The following is a 15307-nucleotide window of genomic DNA, read 5'->3' as shown; positions in this document are numbered from 1 at the left end:
TCACTGTCCCAGTCTCACAGCTCACTATCCTAGTCTCACAGCTCACTATCCCAGTCCCACAGCTCACTGTCCCAGTCCCACAGCTCACTGTCCCAGTCCCACAGCTCACTATCCCAGTCCCACAGCTCACTATCCCAGTCTCACAGCTCACTGTCCCAGTCTCACAGCTCACTATCCCAGTCCCACAGCTCACTATCCCAGTCTCACAGCTCACTGTCCCAGTCTCACAGCTCACTATCCCAGTCTCACAGCTCACTATCCCAGTCCCACAGCTCACTATCCCAGTCTCACAGCTCACTGTCCCAGTCTCACAGCTCACTGTCCCAGTCTCACAGCTCACTATCCCAGTCCCACAGCTCACTGTCCCAGTCCCAGTCCCACAGCTCACTATGCCGGTCCCACACCTCACTATCCCAGTCCCACAGCTCACTCTCCCAGTCCCACAGCTCACTCTCCCAGTCCCACAGCTCACTCTCCCAGTCCCACAGCTCACTCTCCCAGTCCCACAGCTCACTGTCCCAGTCCCACAGCTCACTCTCCCAGTCCCACAGCTCACTATCCCAGTCTCACAGCTCACTATCCTAGTCCCACAGCTCACTGTCCCAGTCCCACAGCCCACTGTCCCAGTCCCACAGCTCACTCTCCCAGTCCCACAGCTCACTCTCCCAGTCCCACAGCTCACTGTCCCAGTCCCACAGCTCACTCTCCCAGTCCCACAGCTCACTATCCCAGTCTCACAGCTCACTATCCCAGTCCCACAGCTCACTGTCCCAGTCCCACAGCTCACTGTCCCAGTCCCACAGCTCACTATCCCAGTCCCACAGCTCACTATCCCAGTCTCACAGCTCACTGTCCCAGTCTCACAGCTCACTATCCTAGTCTCACAGCTCACTATCCCAGTCCCACAGCTCACTGTCCCAGTCTCACAGCTCACTATCCCAGTCCCACAGCTCACTATCCCAGTCTCACAGCTCACTGTCCCAGTCTCACAGCTCACTATCCCAGTCCCACAGCTCACTATCCCAGTCTCACAGCTCACTCTCCCAGTCTCACAGCTCACTATCCCAGTCCCACAGCTCACTGTCCCAGTCCCAGTCCCACAGCTCACTATGCCGGTCCCACACCTCACTATCCCAGTCCCACAGCTCACTATCCCAGTCCCACAGCTCACTCTCCCAGTCCCACAGCTCACTGTCCCAGTCCCACAGCTCACTGTCCCAGTCCCACAGCTCACTATCCCAGTCTCACAGCTCACTCTCCCAGTCCCACAGCTCACTATGCCGGTCCCACACCTCACTGTCCCAGTCCCACACCTCACTGTCCCAGTCCCACAGCTCACTGTCCCAGTCCCAGTCCCACAGCTCACTATCCCAGTCCCACAGCTCACAATCCCAGTCTCACAGCTCACTGTCCCAGTCTCACAGCTCACTATCCTAGTCTCACAGCTCACTATCCCAGTCCCACAGCCCACTGTCCCAGTCCCACAGCTCACTATCCCAGTCCCAGTCCCACAGCTCACTATGCCGGTCCCACAGCTCACTATCCCAGTCCCACAGCTCACTATCCCAGTCCCACAGCCCACTGTCCCAGTCCCACAGCTCACTATCCCAGTCCCACAGCTCACAATCCCAGTCCCACAGCTCACTATCCCAGTCCCACAGCTCACAATCCCAGTCTCACAGCTCACTGTCCCAGTCCCACAGCTCACTATCCTAGTCTCACAGCTCACTATCCTAGTCTCACAGCTCACTGTCCCAGTCTCACAGCTCACTATCCTAGTCTCACAGCTCACTATCCCAGTCCCACAGCTCACTGTCCCAGTCCCACAGCTCACTATCCCAGTCCCACAGCTCACTGTCCCAGTCTCACAGCTCACTATCCTAGTCTCACAGCTCACTGTCCCAGTCTCACAGCTCACTATCCTAGTCTCACAGCTCACTATCCCAGTCCCACAGCTCACTGTCCCAGTCCCACAGCTCACTATCCCAGTCCCACAGCTCACTATCCCAGTCTCACAGCTCACTATCCCAGTCCCACAGCTCACTGTCCCGGTCCCACAGCTCACTGTCCCGGTCCCACAGCTCACTGTCCCGGTCCCACAGCTCACTATCCCGGTCCCACAGCTCACGATCCCGGTCCCACAGCTCACGATCCCGGTCCCACAGCTCACTATCCCGGTCCTACAGCTCACTATTCCGGTCCCACAGTTCACTGTCCCAGTCCCACAGCTCACTATCCCAGTCTCACAGCTCACTATCCCAGTCTCACAGCTCACTATCCCAGTCCCACAGCTCACTGTCCCAGTCCCACAGCTCACTGTCCCAGTCCCACAGCTCACTATGCCGGTCCCACAGCTCACTATCCCAGTCTCACAGCTCACTATCCCAGTCCCACAGCTCACTATCCCAGTCCCAGTCCCACAGCTCACTATCCCAGTCCCACAGCTCACTGTCCCAGTCTCACAGCTCACTATCCCAGTCTCACAGCTCACTATCCCAGTCCCACAGCTCACTATCCCAGTCCCACAGCTCACTGTCCCAGTCCCACAGCTCACTGTCCCAGTCCCACAGCTCACTGTCCCAGTCCCACAGCTCACTATGCCAGTCTCACAGCTCACTATGCCAGTCTCACAGCTCACTATGCCAGTCCCACAGCTCACTATCCCAGTCCCACAGCTCACTATCCCAGTCCCACAGCTCACTATCCTAGCCTCACAGCTCACTATCCCAGTCCCAGAGCTCACTATCCCAGTCTCACAGCTCACTATCCCAGTCTCACAGCTCACTCTCCCAGTCCCACAGCTCACTATCCCAGTCTCACAGCTCACTATCCAAGTCTCACAGCTCACTCTACCAGTCCCACAGCTCACTCTCCCAGTCCCACAGCTCACTATCCCAATCCCACAGCTCACTGTCCCAGTCTCACAGCTCACTCTCCCAGTCCCACAGCTCACTATCCCAGTCTCACAGCTCACTATCCTAGTCTCACAGCTCACTATCCCAGTCCCACAGCTCACTGTCCCAGTCTCACAGCTCACTATCCCAGTCCCACAGCTCACTATCCCAGTCTCACAGCTCACTGTCCCAGTCTCACAGCTCACTATCCTAGTCTCACAGCTCACTATCCCAGTCCCACAGCTCACTGTCCCAGTCCCACAGCTCACTGTCCCAGTCTCACAGCTCACTATCCCAGTCCCACAGCTCACTATCCCAGTCTCACAGCTCACTGTCCCAGTCTCACAGCTCACTATCCCAGTCCCACAGCTCACTATCCCAGTCTCACAGCTCACTGTCCCAGTCTCACAGCTCACTATCCCAGTCTCACAGCTCACTATCCCAGTCCCACAGCTCACTATCCCAGTCTCACAGCTCACTGTCCCAGTCTCACAGCTCACTGTCCCAGTCTCACAGCTCACTATCCCAGTCCCACAGCTCACTGTCCCAGTCCCAGTCCCACAGCTCACTATGCCGGTCCCACACCTCACTATCCCAGTCCCACAGCTCACTCTCCCAGTCCCACAGCTCACTCTCCCAGTCCCACAGCTCACTCTCCCAGTCCCACAGCTCACTCTCCCAGTCCCACAGCTCACTATCCCAGTCCCACAGCTCACTGTCCCAGTCCCACAGCTCACTATCCTAGTCTCACAGCTCACTATCCCAGTCCCACAGCCCACTGTCCCAGTCCCACAGCCCACTGTCCCAGTCCCACAGCTCACTCTCCCAGTCCCACAGCTCACTCTCCCAGTCCCACAGCTCACTGTCCCAGTCCCACAGCTCACTCTCCCAGTCCCACAGCTCACTATCCCAGTCTCACAGCTCACTATCCTAGTCCCACAGCTCACTGTCCCAGTCCCACAGCCCACTGTCCCAGTCCCACAGCTCACTCTCCCAGTCCCACAGCTCACTATCCCAGTCCCACAGCTCACTGTCCCAGTCCCACAGCTCACTCTCCCAGTCCCACAGCTCACTATCCCAGTCTCACAGCTCACTATCCCAGTCCCACAGCTCACTGTCCCAGTCCCACAGCTCACTGTCCCAGTCCCACAGCTCACTATCCCAGTCCCACAGCTCACTATCCCAGTCTCACAGCTCACTGTCCCAGTCTCACAGCTCACTATCCTAGTCTCACAGCTCACTATCCCAGTCCCACAGCTCACTGTCCCAGTCTCACAGCTCACTATCCCAGTCCCACAGCTCACTATCCCAGTCTCACAGCTCACTGTCCCAGTCTCACAGCTCACTATCCCAGTCCCACAGCTCACTATCCCAGTCTCACAGCTCACTGTCCCAGTCTCACAGCTCACTATCCCAGTCTCACAGCTCACTATCCCAGTCCCACAGCTCACTATCCCAGTCTCACAGCTCACTATCCCAGTCCCACAGCTCACTGTCCCAGTCCTCACAGCTCACTATCCCAGTCCCACAGCTCACTGTCCCAGTCCCAGTCCCACAGCTCACTATGCCGGTCCCACACCTCACTATCCCAGTCCCACAGCTCACTCTCCCAGTCCCACAGCTCACTCTCCCAGTCCCACAGCTCACTCTCCCAGTCCCACAGCTCACTCTCCCAGTCCCACAGCTCACTCTCCCAGTCCCACAGCTCACTATCCCAGTCCCACAGCTCACTGTCCCAGTCCCACAGCTCACTATCCTAGTCTCACAGCTCACTATCCCAGTCCCACAGCCCACTGTCCCAGTCCCACAGCCCACTGTCCCAGTCCCACAGCCACTGTCCCAGTCCCACAGCTCACTCTCCCAGTCCCACAGCTCACTACCAGTCCCACAGCTCACTGTCCCAGTCTCACAGCTCACTCTCCAGTCCCACAGCTCACTACAGTCTCACAGCTCACTATCCTAGTCTCACAGCTCACTATCCCAGTCCCACAGCCCACTGTCCCAGTCCCACAGCCCATGTCCCAGTCCCACAGCCCACTGTCCCAGTCCCACAGCTCACTCCCAGTCTCACAGCTCACTATCCAGTCCACAGCTCACTGTCCCAGTCTCACACAGCTCACTATCCCAGTCCCACAGCTCACTATCCCAGTCTCACAGCTCACTATCCTAGTCTCACAGCTCACTATCCCAGTCACAGCTCATCTCCCAGTCTCACAGCTCACTATCCCAGTCCCACAGCTCACTGTCCCAGTCCCAGTCCACAGCTCACTATGCCGGTCCCACACCTCACTATCCCAGTCCCACAGCTCACTATCCCAGTCCACAGCTCATCTCCCAGTCCCCACAGCTCACTGTCCCAGTCCCACAGCTCACTGTACCAGTCCCACAGCTCACTATCCCAGCGCCCCTTGGGTTTTGCCAAAGCACCTAAAGGACTCTCAGACCATGAGAAACAAGATTCTTTGGTCTGATGAAACCAAGATTGAACTCTTTGGCCTGAATGCCATGTGTCCTGTCTGGAAGAACATGGCACCATCCCTAGGTGAAGCATGGTGGTGGCAGGATCATGCTGTAGATCTTTTTTAATGGCAGTTCTGGGAGACAAGTCACAATCGAGGGAAAGATGAACGGAGCAAAGTACAGAGAGATCCTTGATGAAACTGCTCACAGAGCTCAGGACCTCAGACTGGGTGAAGGTTCACCTTCCAACGGACAACAACCCTAAGCACACAGCCAAACGCGCAGGAGGGGCTTGGGACAAGTCTCTGAATGTGCATGAGTGGCCCACCCAGAGCCCAGACTAGTACCCATCGAATATAGCTTTGCAGCGATGCTCCCCATCCAACCTGACAGAGTTTGAGAGGATCTGCATAGAAGAATGGGAGAAACTCCCCAATACGAAGACTTGAGGCTATAATTGCGTGCAAAGCTGCTTCAACAAGTACTGAGTAAAGGTCTAATACTTAAGTATATGATATTTCAGTTTTTTATTTGTTGTACATTTGCCAAAAAACCTGTCATTCTGGGGTATTGTGTGTAATTGATGAGGGAAACAAAGTATCTCCATTTTTAGAGTATACTTTATGACTTTTTAAATGTTTTTTTTTCGTATTATCTAATAGATTATGCTAACATTGACCTTCGGGGGTTAAACACTTCAAACTGTGATGTGTGGAACTACTTCGAAATTTGACGTTTGAGAGAAATGGATTAACGTCTAATTCTGACGTGAAACTGTGAGAGCTGGTTGGTCACCGCATGTATAAATCCTGAGAAGCATGCTGTAAACTGAGATGGGAGAAAACACACTTTATCTTTACGCCCTGTCATTATCAAGAAGAGAGAGAAAACACCCCACTTTCACAGCACTGACAAGTAGTTCTGGACAAGATACCAAGACAGAGAATAGGGCATACAAGAAAACTGAAAAGAGAGTGTGAGTGTGTGTGTGTGTGTGTTAGTGTGTGTTAGTGTGTGTGTGTGTGTGTGTGTGTGTGTGTGTGACTCTGCTTTTCAGGTCAGCTACAGCCAGAGAGAGATGACTAGGAGGGTTCCTTCATGTGCTTTATGTTCAGACTCTTAAATTTGTTCCACATGGCTCTGCTGTGTGTGAGTTGTGTGTGTGCGTGTCGTGTGGCGTGTGCGAGTGAGTCCTTTCTGCTTGTTGTTTCTGTCTGTCTGTCTGTCTGTCTGTCTGTCTGTTCTGTCTGTCTGTCTGTCTGTCTGTCGGTCTGTCTGTCTGTCTGTCTGTCTGTCTGTCTGTCTGTCTGTCTGTCTGCTGTCTGTGTCTGTCTGTCTGTCTGTCTGTCTGTCTGTCTTCTGTCTGTCTGTCTGTCTTCTGTCTTCTGTCTGTCTGTCTTCGTCTGTCTGTCTGTTGTGTGTGTTGTGTGTGTGTGTTTGTGTTTGTGTGCCTGTCTGCCTGTCTGTCTGTGTCTGCCTGTCTGTCTGCTCTGTCTGTCTGTCTGTCTGTCTGTCTGTCTGTCTGTCTGTCTGTCTGTCTGTCTGTCTGTCTGTCTGTCTGTCTGTCTGTCTGTCTGTCTGTCTGTGTGTGTGCTTGTGTGAGCCTGCAGCCAAAAGGGATCAGACGCAGTGTCCAGATTTCAGGGTTAAAGTTCATTCCCAGCGGACCTTGGGAAAGCAACCATTTCAAAGTGGCCTCTCTCTCAGTCAAAACACTTCTGCTACCAGGAAAACACAGAACTCACAGAACACAGAACTCCTATATAAAACAGAGAACTCACAGAACACAGAATTCTTATATAAAACACAGAACTCACAGAACGCAAAACTCCTATATAAAACAGATAACTCACAGAACACAGAACTCCTATATAAAACAGAGAACTCACAGAACACAGAATTCTTATATAAAACACAGAACTCACAGAACGCAGAACTCCTATATAAAACAGAATCCCAAACACAGAACCCTATATAAAACACAGAACTCCCAAACACAGAACCCCTATATAAAACACAGAACTCACCAAACACAGAACCCCTATATAAAACACAGAACTCCCAAACACAGAACCCCTATATAAAACACAGAACTCACCAAACACAGAACCCATATATAAAACACAGAACTCACCAAACACAGAACGCCTATATAAAACACAGAACTCCCAAACACAGAACCCCTATATAAAACACAGAACTCACCAAACACAGAACCCAATTATAAAACCAGAACTTCCCACCGAACCCTATTAAAACACAGACTCCCAAACAGAACCCATATAAAAAAAAAAAACCCCACAGAACTCACAACACAGAACCACCTATATAAAACACAGAACTCTAACTCCTATATACAGTATGCTGCAGCTGAAAAGGACTAGGGAAGAAGAAGGTGTCATAATGTTTTATGTCTTATGGAATGTGCAACTTTCTTTTAATTTACACTTATGGTTACAATGGGTGTTACTCAACTTACAGTCACTCGTCGCCTACACTGTATAAGCTTGGAGAGCAAGGCTAGAATGGAGGAGATGCAGAGACATTACATTATTACGCATAGACACTTCAATAGGCCAAGGCTGTAGCTGTGAACTGGGAGAGTGAGCTGTGGGACCGGGATAGTGAGCTGTGGGACCGGGATAGTGAGCTGTGGGACCGGGATCTTGAGCTGTGGGACCGGAATAGTGAGCTGTGGGACCGGAATAGTGAGCTGTGGGACCGGAATAGTGAGCTGTGGGACCGGGATCGTGAGCTGTGGGACCGGGATCGTGAGCTGTGGGACCGGGATCGTGAGCTGTGGGACCGGGATCGTGAGCTGTGGACCGGGAGAGTGAGCTGTGGGACCGGGAACAGTGAGCTGTGGGACTGGGACAGTGAGCTGTGGGACTGGGACAGTGAGCTGTGGGACTGGGATAGTGAGCTGTGGGACTGGGACAGTGAGCTGTGGGACTGGGACAGTGAGCTGTGGGACTGGGACAGTGAGCTGTGGGACACTGGACAGTGAGCTGTGTGGGACTGGATAGTGAGCTGTGGGACTGGGAACAGTGAGCTGTGGGACTGGGACAGTGAGCTGTGGGACTGGGGACAAAGTGAGCTGTGGGACTGGGATAGTGAGCTGTGGGACTGGGATAGTGAGCTGTGAGACTGGATAGTGAGCTGGGTTGGGAGACTGGGACAGTGACTGTGGCTGGATAGTGACTGTGGACTGGGACTGGGATAGTGAGCTGTGGGACTGGATAGTGAGCTGTGAGACTGGGTATAGTGAAGCTGTGGGACCGGCATAGTGAGCTGTGGGACTGGGACAGTGAGCTGTGGGGACTGGGACAGTGAGCTGTGGGACTGGGGATAGTGAGCTGTGAGACTGGGATAGGTGAGCTGTGAGATGGATAGTGAGCTGTGGGACTGGGACAGTGAACTGTGGGACCGAATAGGTGAGCTGTAGACCGGGTATAGTGACTGTGGGACCGGGATGTGAGCTGTGGGACCGGGATCGTGAGCTGTGGACCGGGATAGTGAGCTGTGGGCCGGGACATGAGCTGTGGGACCGGGACAGTGAGCTGTGGGACCGGGACAGTGAGCTGGTGGGACTGGGATAGTGAGCTTGTGAGACTGGGAAGTGAGCTGTGGGACTGGGATAGTGAGCTGTGGGACTGGACAGAGTGGAGGCTGTGGGACTGGGATAGTGAGCTGTGGGACTGGGATAGTGTAGCTGTGGACTGGGATAGTGAGCTGTGGGACTGGGATAGTGAGCTGTGGGACCTACGGCATAGTGAGCTGTGGGACTGGGACAGTGAGCTTGGGACGGGACAGTGAGCTGTGGGACGGGACAGTGAGCTGTGGGACTGGACAGTGAGCTGTGGGACTGGGATAGTGAGCTGTGGGACTGGGACAGTGAGCTGTGGGACTGGGACTGGGATAGTGATCTGTGGGCGGTAGTGAGCTGTGAGACTGGGATAGTGAGGCTGTGGGACCTGATAGTGAGCTGTGGGACTGGGATAGTGAACTGTGGGACTGGACAGTGAGCTGTGGGACTGGGACAGTGGATCTGTGGGACTGGGATAGTGAGCTGTGGGACTGGGATAGTGAGCTGTGGGCTGGGATAGTGAGCTTTGGACTGGGACAGTAGCTGTGAGACCGGGATAGTGAGCTGTGAGACTGGATAGTGAGCTGTGGGACTGGGATAGTGAGGCTGTGGACTGGGACAGTGAGCTGTGGGACTGGTGACAGTGAGCTGTGGGACTGGGATGTGAGCTGTGAGACTGGATAGTGAGCTGTGGACTGGGACAGTGAGCTGTGAGACTGGGATAGTGAGCTGTGAGACTGGGATAGTGAGCTGTGAGAGTAGTGTGTCTGGGATAGTGAGCTGTGGGACTGGGATAGTGAGCTGTGGGACTGGGATAGTGAGCTGTGGGACTGGACAGTGAGGACTGTGAGACTAGGATAGTGAGCTGTGAGACTGGGAGCAGTGAGCTGTGGGACTGGGATGTGAGCTGTGGGACTGGGACAGTGGCTGTGGGACTGGGATAGTGAGCTGTGGGACGGGACAGTGAGCTGTGGGACTGGGATAGTGAGCTGTGAGACTAGATAGTGGAGCTGTGAGACTGGGACAGTGAGCTGTGAACTGGATGACTGTGAGACTGGGACAGTGAGCTGTGGACTGGGATAGTGAGCTGTGGGACTGGGAACAGTGAGGCTGTGGACTGGGATAGTGAGCTGTGAGACTAGGATGTGAGCTGTGAGACTGGGACAGTGAGCTGTGAGACTAGGATAGTGAGCTGTGGAGACTGAGGATAGTGAGCTGTGGACTGGGACAGTGAGCTGTGAGACTGGGATTGTGAGCTGTGGGACTGGGATAGTGAGCTTGGGACTGGGATTGTGAGCTGTGGGACTGGGATAGTGAGCTGTGGACTGGGACAGTGGCTGGTGGACTGGAAGTACTTGGACTGGGATAGTGGAGCTGTGGGACCGGCATAGGGAGCTGTGGGACTGGCTGGGATAGTGAGCTGTGGGACGGGGACAGTGGGCTGTGGGACTGGGATAGTGAGCTGTGAGACTAGGATATGAGCTGTGAGACTGGGACAGTGAGCTGTGAGACTGGGATTGTGAGCTGTGGACTGGGATAGTGAGCTGTGGACTGGACTGGGACGTGAGCTGTGGGACTGGGACAGTGAGGTGTGGGACTGGGACAGTGAGGTGTGGGACCGGCATAGTGAGCTGTGGACTGGGAGATGTGAGCTGTGAGAACTGGGATAGTGAGCTGTGGGACTGGGACAGTGACTGTGGGACTGGGACGTGGGCTGTGGGACTGGGATGTGAGCTGTGGACTGGGATAGTAGCTGTGGGACTGGGATAGTGAGGTGTGGGACCGGCATAGTGAGCTGTGGGACTGGGACTGGACAGTGAGCTGTGGGACTGGGAATGTGAGCTGTGAGACTGGGATAGTGAGCTGTGAGACTGGGAAGTGGCTGTGAGACTGGAGATAGTGAGCTGTGACTGGGACATAGTGACTGTGGGACTGGGATAGTGAGACTGTGAGACTGGGATCTGAGCTGTGGGACTGGGATAGTGAGCTGTGAGACTGTGAGAGTGAGCTGTGGGACTGGACAGTGGGCTGTGGGCTGGGACAGTGGGCTGTGGGACTGGGACAGTGGGCTGTGACTGGATGTGGACTGTGGGACTAGGATAGTGAGCTGAGCTGGGATAGTGAGCTGTGGGACTGGAGAGTGAGCTGTGGACTGGGACAGTGAGCTGTGGGACTGGAGAGTGAGCTGTGGGACTGGGAAGAGTGAGCTTGGGACTGGGACAGTGGACTGGGAATGGACATGGCTGTGGACTGGGATAGTGAGCTGTGAGACTAGGATAGTGAGCTGTGGGACTGGGACAGTGAGCTGTGGGCTGGGATAGTGAGCTGTGGACTGGGAGAGGAGTGAGCTGTGGGACTGGGAGAGTGAGCTGTGGGACTGGGAGAGTGAGCTGTGGACTGGGAGAGTGAGCTGTGGGGGACTGGGAGAGTGAGCTGTGGGGACTGGGATAGAGAGTGAGGTGTGGGACCGGCATAGTGAGCTGTGGGACTGGGACTGGGACAGTGAGCTGTGGGACTGGGATAGTGAGCTGTGAGACTGGACAGTGAGCTGTGAGACTGGGACAGTGAGCTGTGAGACTGGGATAGTGGGAAGCTGTGGGACTGGGATAGTGAGCTGTGAGACTGGGATAGTGAGCTGTGAGACTGGGACAGTGAGCTGTGGACTGGGATAGTGACTGTGGGACTGGGATAGTGAGCTGTGAGACTGGGACAGTGGAGCTGTGAGACTGGGATAGTGAGCTGTGGGACTGGATAGTGAGCTGTGAGACTGGGACAGTGAGCTCGTGGGACTGGACAGTGAGCTGTGGGACTGGGATAGTGAGCTGTGAGACTAGGATAGTGAGCTGTGAGACTGGGACAGTGAGCTGTGAGACTGGATAGTGAGCTGTGGGACTGGATAGTGACTGTGAGACTGGGACAGTTGAGCTGTGGGACTGGGATAGTTGAGCTGTGAGACTAGGATAGTGAGCTGTGAGACTGGGATAGTGGACTGTGGACTGGAGAGTGAGCTGTGAGACTGGGACAGTGAGCTGTGGGATTGGGATAGTGGAGCTGTGGGACTGGTGAGAGTGAGCTGTGGGACTGGTAGAGTGAGCTGTGAGACTTGGTAGTGAGCTGTGAGACTGGGATAGTGAGCTGTGGGACTGGGAGAGTGAGCTGTGGAGACTGGATAGTGAGCTGTGAGACTGGGATCAGTGAGCGTCTGTGGACTGGGATAGTGAGCTGTGAGCTAGGATAGTGAGCTGTGGGACTGGGATAGTGAGCTGTGGGACTGGGATAGTGAGCTGTGGGACTGGAATGTGAGCTGTGAGACTGGGCATAGTGAGCTGTGAGACTGGCATAGTGAGCTGTGGGCTGGGACAGCGTGTGAGCTGTGGGACTGGGACAGTGAGCTGTGGGAGCTGGGACAGTGAGCTGTGGGACTGGGATGATAGTGAGCTGTGGGACTGGGATAGTGAGCTGTGTGAGACTGGGATAGTGAGCTGTGAGACTGGGACAAGTGAGCTGTGGACTGGGATAGTGAGCTGTGGGACTGGACTGGGATAGTGAGGACTGTGGGACTGGGATAGTGAGCTGTGAGACTGGGATAGTGAGCTGTGGGACCGGCATAGTGAGCTGTGGAGCCTGGACAGTGAGCTGTGGGACTGGGACGTGAGCTGTGGGACTGGATAGTGAGCTGTGAGATGTGGTAGTGAGCTAGTTGGGCTGAGGTGAGTTGGGACTGGGACATGAGCTGTGGACTGGGAGAGTGAGCTGTGGGACTGGGAAGTGAGCTGTGGGACTGGGACAGTGGAGCTGGGGACTGGGCAGTGAGCTGTGGGACTAGGGATGTGAGCTGTGAGACTGGATAGTGAGCTGTGGGACTGGTAGGTGAGCTGTGGGACTTGGGACAGTGAGCTGTGGGACTGGGAGTGAGCTGTGGGACTGGGAGAGTGAGCTGTGGGACTGGGACAGTGGCTGTGGGACTGGGACAGTGGCTGTGGGACTGGATAGTGAGCTGTGAGACTAGATAGTGGACTGTGGGACTGGGACAGGGACTGGGCTGGGAGTGAGTGGACTGGAGAGTGAGCTGGTGGGACTGGGAGAGTGAGCTGTGGGACTGGGAGAGTGAGCTGTGGACTGGGAGCGTGAGCTGTGGGACTGGGAGTGAGCTGTGGGACTGGATAGTGAGGTGGGACGGCATAGTGAGCTGTGGGACTGGGACTGGGACAGTGAGCTGTAGGGACGGGATAGTGAGCTGTGAGACTGGGACAGTGAGCTGTGAGACTGGGACGTGAGCTGTGAGACTGGGATAGTGAGCTGTGGGACTGGGATAGTGAGCTGAGCTGGGATCGTGGAGCTGTGAGACTGGGACGTGAGCTGTGAGACTGGATAGTGAGCTGTGGGACTGGGATAGTGAGCTGTGGGACTGGGACAGTGGAGCTGTGAGACTGGGATGTGGCTGGGACTGGGAGTGGGAGCTGTGAGACTGGGACAGTGAGCTGTGGGACTGGGACAGTGAGCTGTGGGACTGGGATAGTGAGCTGTGAGACTAGGATAGTGAGCTGTGAGACTGGAGCAGTGAGCGGTGAGACTGGGATAGTGAGCTGTGGGACTGGGATAGTGAGCTGTGAGACTGGGACAGTGAGCTGTGGGACTGGAATAGTGAGCTGTGAGACTGGATAGTGAGCTGTGAGACTGGATAGTGAGCTGTGGGACTGGGGAAGTGAGCTGTGAGACTGGGAAGTGAGCTGTGGGATTGGGATAGTGAGCTGTGGGACTGGGAGAGTGAGCTGTGGGACTGGTAGAGTGAGCTGTAGACTTGGATAGTGAGCTGTGAGACTGGATAGTGAGCTGTGGGACTGGGAGAGTGAGCTGTGAGACTGGGATAGTGAGCTGTGAGACTGGGATAGTGAGCTCTGGACTGGATAGTGAGCTGTGAGGCTAGGATAGTGAGCTGTGGGACTGGGATAGTGAGCTGTGGGACTGGGATCGTGAGTGACTGTGGGACTGGCATAGTGAGCTGTGAGCTGGCATAGTGAGCTGTGAGACTGGCATAGTGAGCTGTGGACTGGGAACATGAGCTGTGGGACTGGGACAGTGAGCTGTGGGACTGGGACAGTGAGCTGTGGGACGGGATAGTGAGCTGTGGGACTGGGATAGTGAGCTGTGAGACTGGGAAGTGAGGCTGTGAGACTGGGACAGTGAGCTGTGGGCTGGGATAGTGGCTGTGGGACTGGGACTGGGATCGTGAGCTGTGGACTGGGATAGTGAGCTGTGAGACTGGGATAGTGAGCTGTGGACCGGCATAGTGGCTGTGGGACTGGGACAGTGCGTGTGGGCTGGGACAGTGAGCTGTGGGACTGGGATAGTGAGCTGTGAGACTGGGATAGTGAGCTGTGAGACTGGGATAGTGAGCTGTGGGACTGGGACAAGTGACCTGTGGACGGATAGTGAGCTGTAGGACCGGGATAGTGAGCTGTGGGGCCGGGATCGGTGAGCCTGTGGGACCGGATCGGAGCTGTGGAGCCGGGATAGTGAGCTGTGGGACCGGGACTGAGTGGGAGTGCGTGTGGGACCGGGACAGTGAGCTGTGGGACTGGGATAGTGAGCTGTGGACTGGGATAGGTGACTGTGGGATGGAGTGAGCTGTGGGACTGGGACAGTGAGCTGTGGGACTGGGATAGTGAGCTGTGAGACTAGGATAGTGAGCTGTGAGACTGGGACAGTGACTGTGAGACTAATGTGAGCTGTGAGACTGGGACAGTGAGCTGTGGGACTGGGATAGTGAGCTGTGGGACTGGGACAGTGAGCTGTGAGGGACTGGGATGTGAGCTGTGAGACTAGATAGTGAGCTGTGAGACTGGGACAGTGGAGCTGTGAGACTAGGATAGTGAGCTGTGAGACTAGAGATAGTGAGCTGTGGGACTGGGACAGTGAGCTGTGAGACTGGGATTGTGAGCTGTGGGACTGGGATAGTGAGCTGTGGGACTGGGATGTGAGCTGTGGGACTGGGATAGTGAGCTGTGGGACTGGACGTGGGCTTGGGACTGGGATAGTGAGCTGTGGGACTGGGATAGTGAGCTGTGGGACCGGCATAGTGAGCTGTGGGACTGGGACTGGGATAGTGACTGTGGGACTGGGACAGTGGGCTGTGGACTGGGATAGTGAGCTGTGGAGACTAGGATAGTGAGCTGTGGACTGGGACATGGCTGTGAGACTGGGATTGTGAGCTGTGGGACTGGGATGTGAGCTGTGGGACTGGGACTGGGACAGTGAGCTGTGGGACTGGGACAGTGAGGTGTGGGACTGGGACAGTGAGGTGTGGGACCGGCATAGGAGCTGTGGACTGGAGAGTGAGCTGTGGACTGGTATAGTGAGCTGTGGA

The 15307-nt window shown here is 55.2% G+C and overlaps 1 protein-coding gene across 1 annotated transcript in view; it reads left to right on the top strand.

The window, feature by feature from the left end:
• LOC120019184 (forkhead box protein N3-like) overlaps positions 1–15307 on the top strand; it is a 115888-nt gene that overhangs the window by 79737 nt on the left and 20844 nt on the right. The window lies entirely within an intron of this gene.

Source organism: Salvelinus namaycush, chromosome 24 (assembly GCF_016432855.1).
Source record: "Salvelinus namaycush isolate Seneca chromosome 24, SaNama_1.0, whole genome shotgun sequence".
In the NCBI taxonomy this organism is placed as follows: domain Eukaryota; kingdom Metazoa; phylum Chordata; class Actinopteri; order Salmoniformes; family Salmonidae; genus Salvelinus; species Salvelinus namaycush.
The sequence above is the reverse complement of the archived record's forward strand: the minus strand, read 5'-3'. Positions and strand labels throughout refer to the sequence as shown.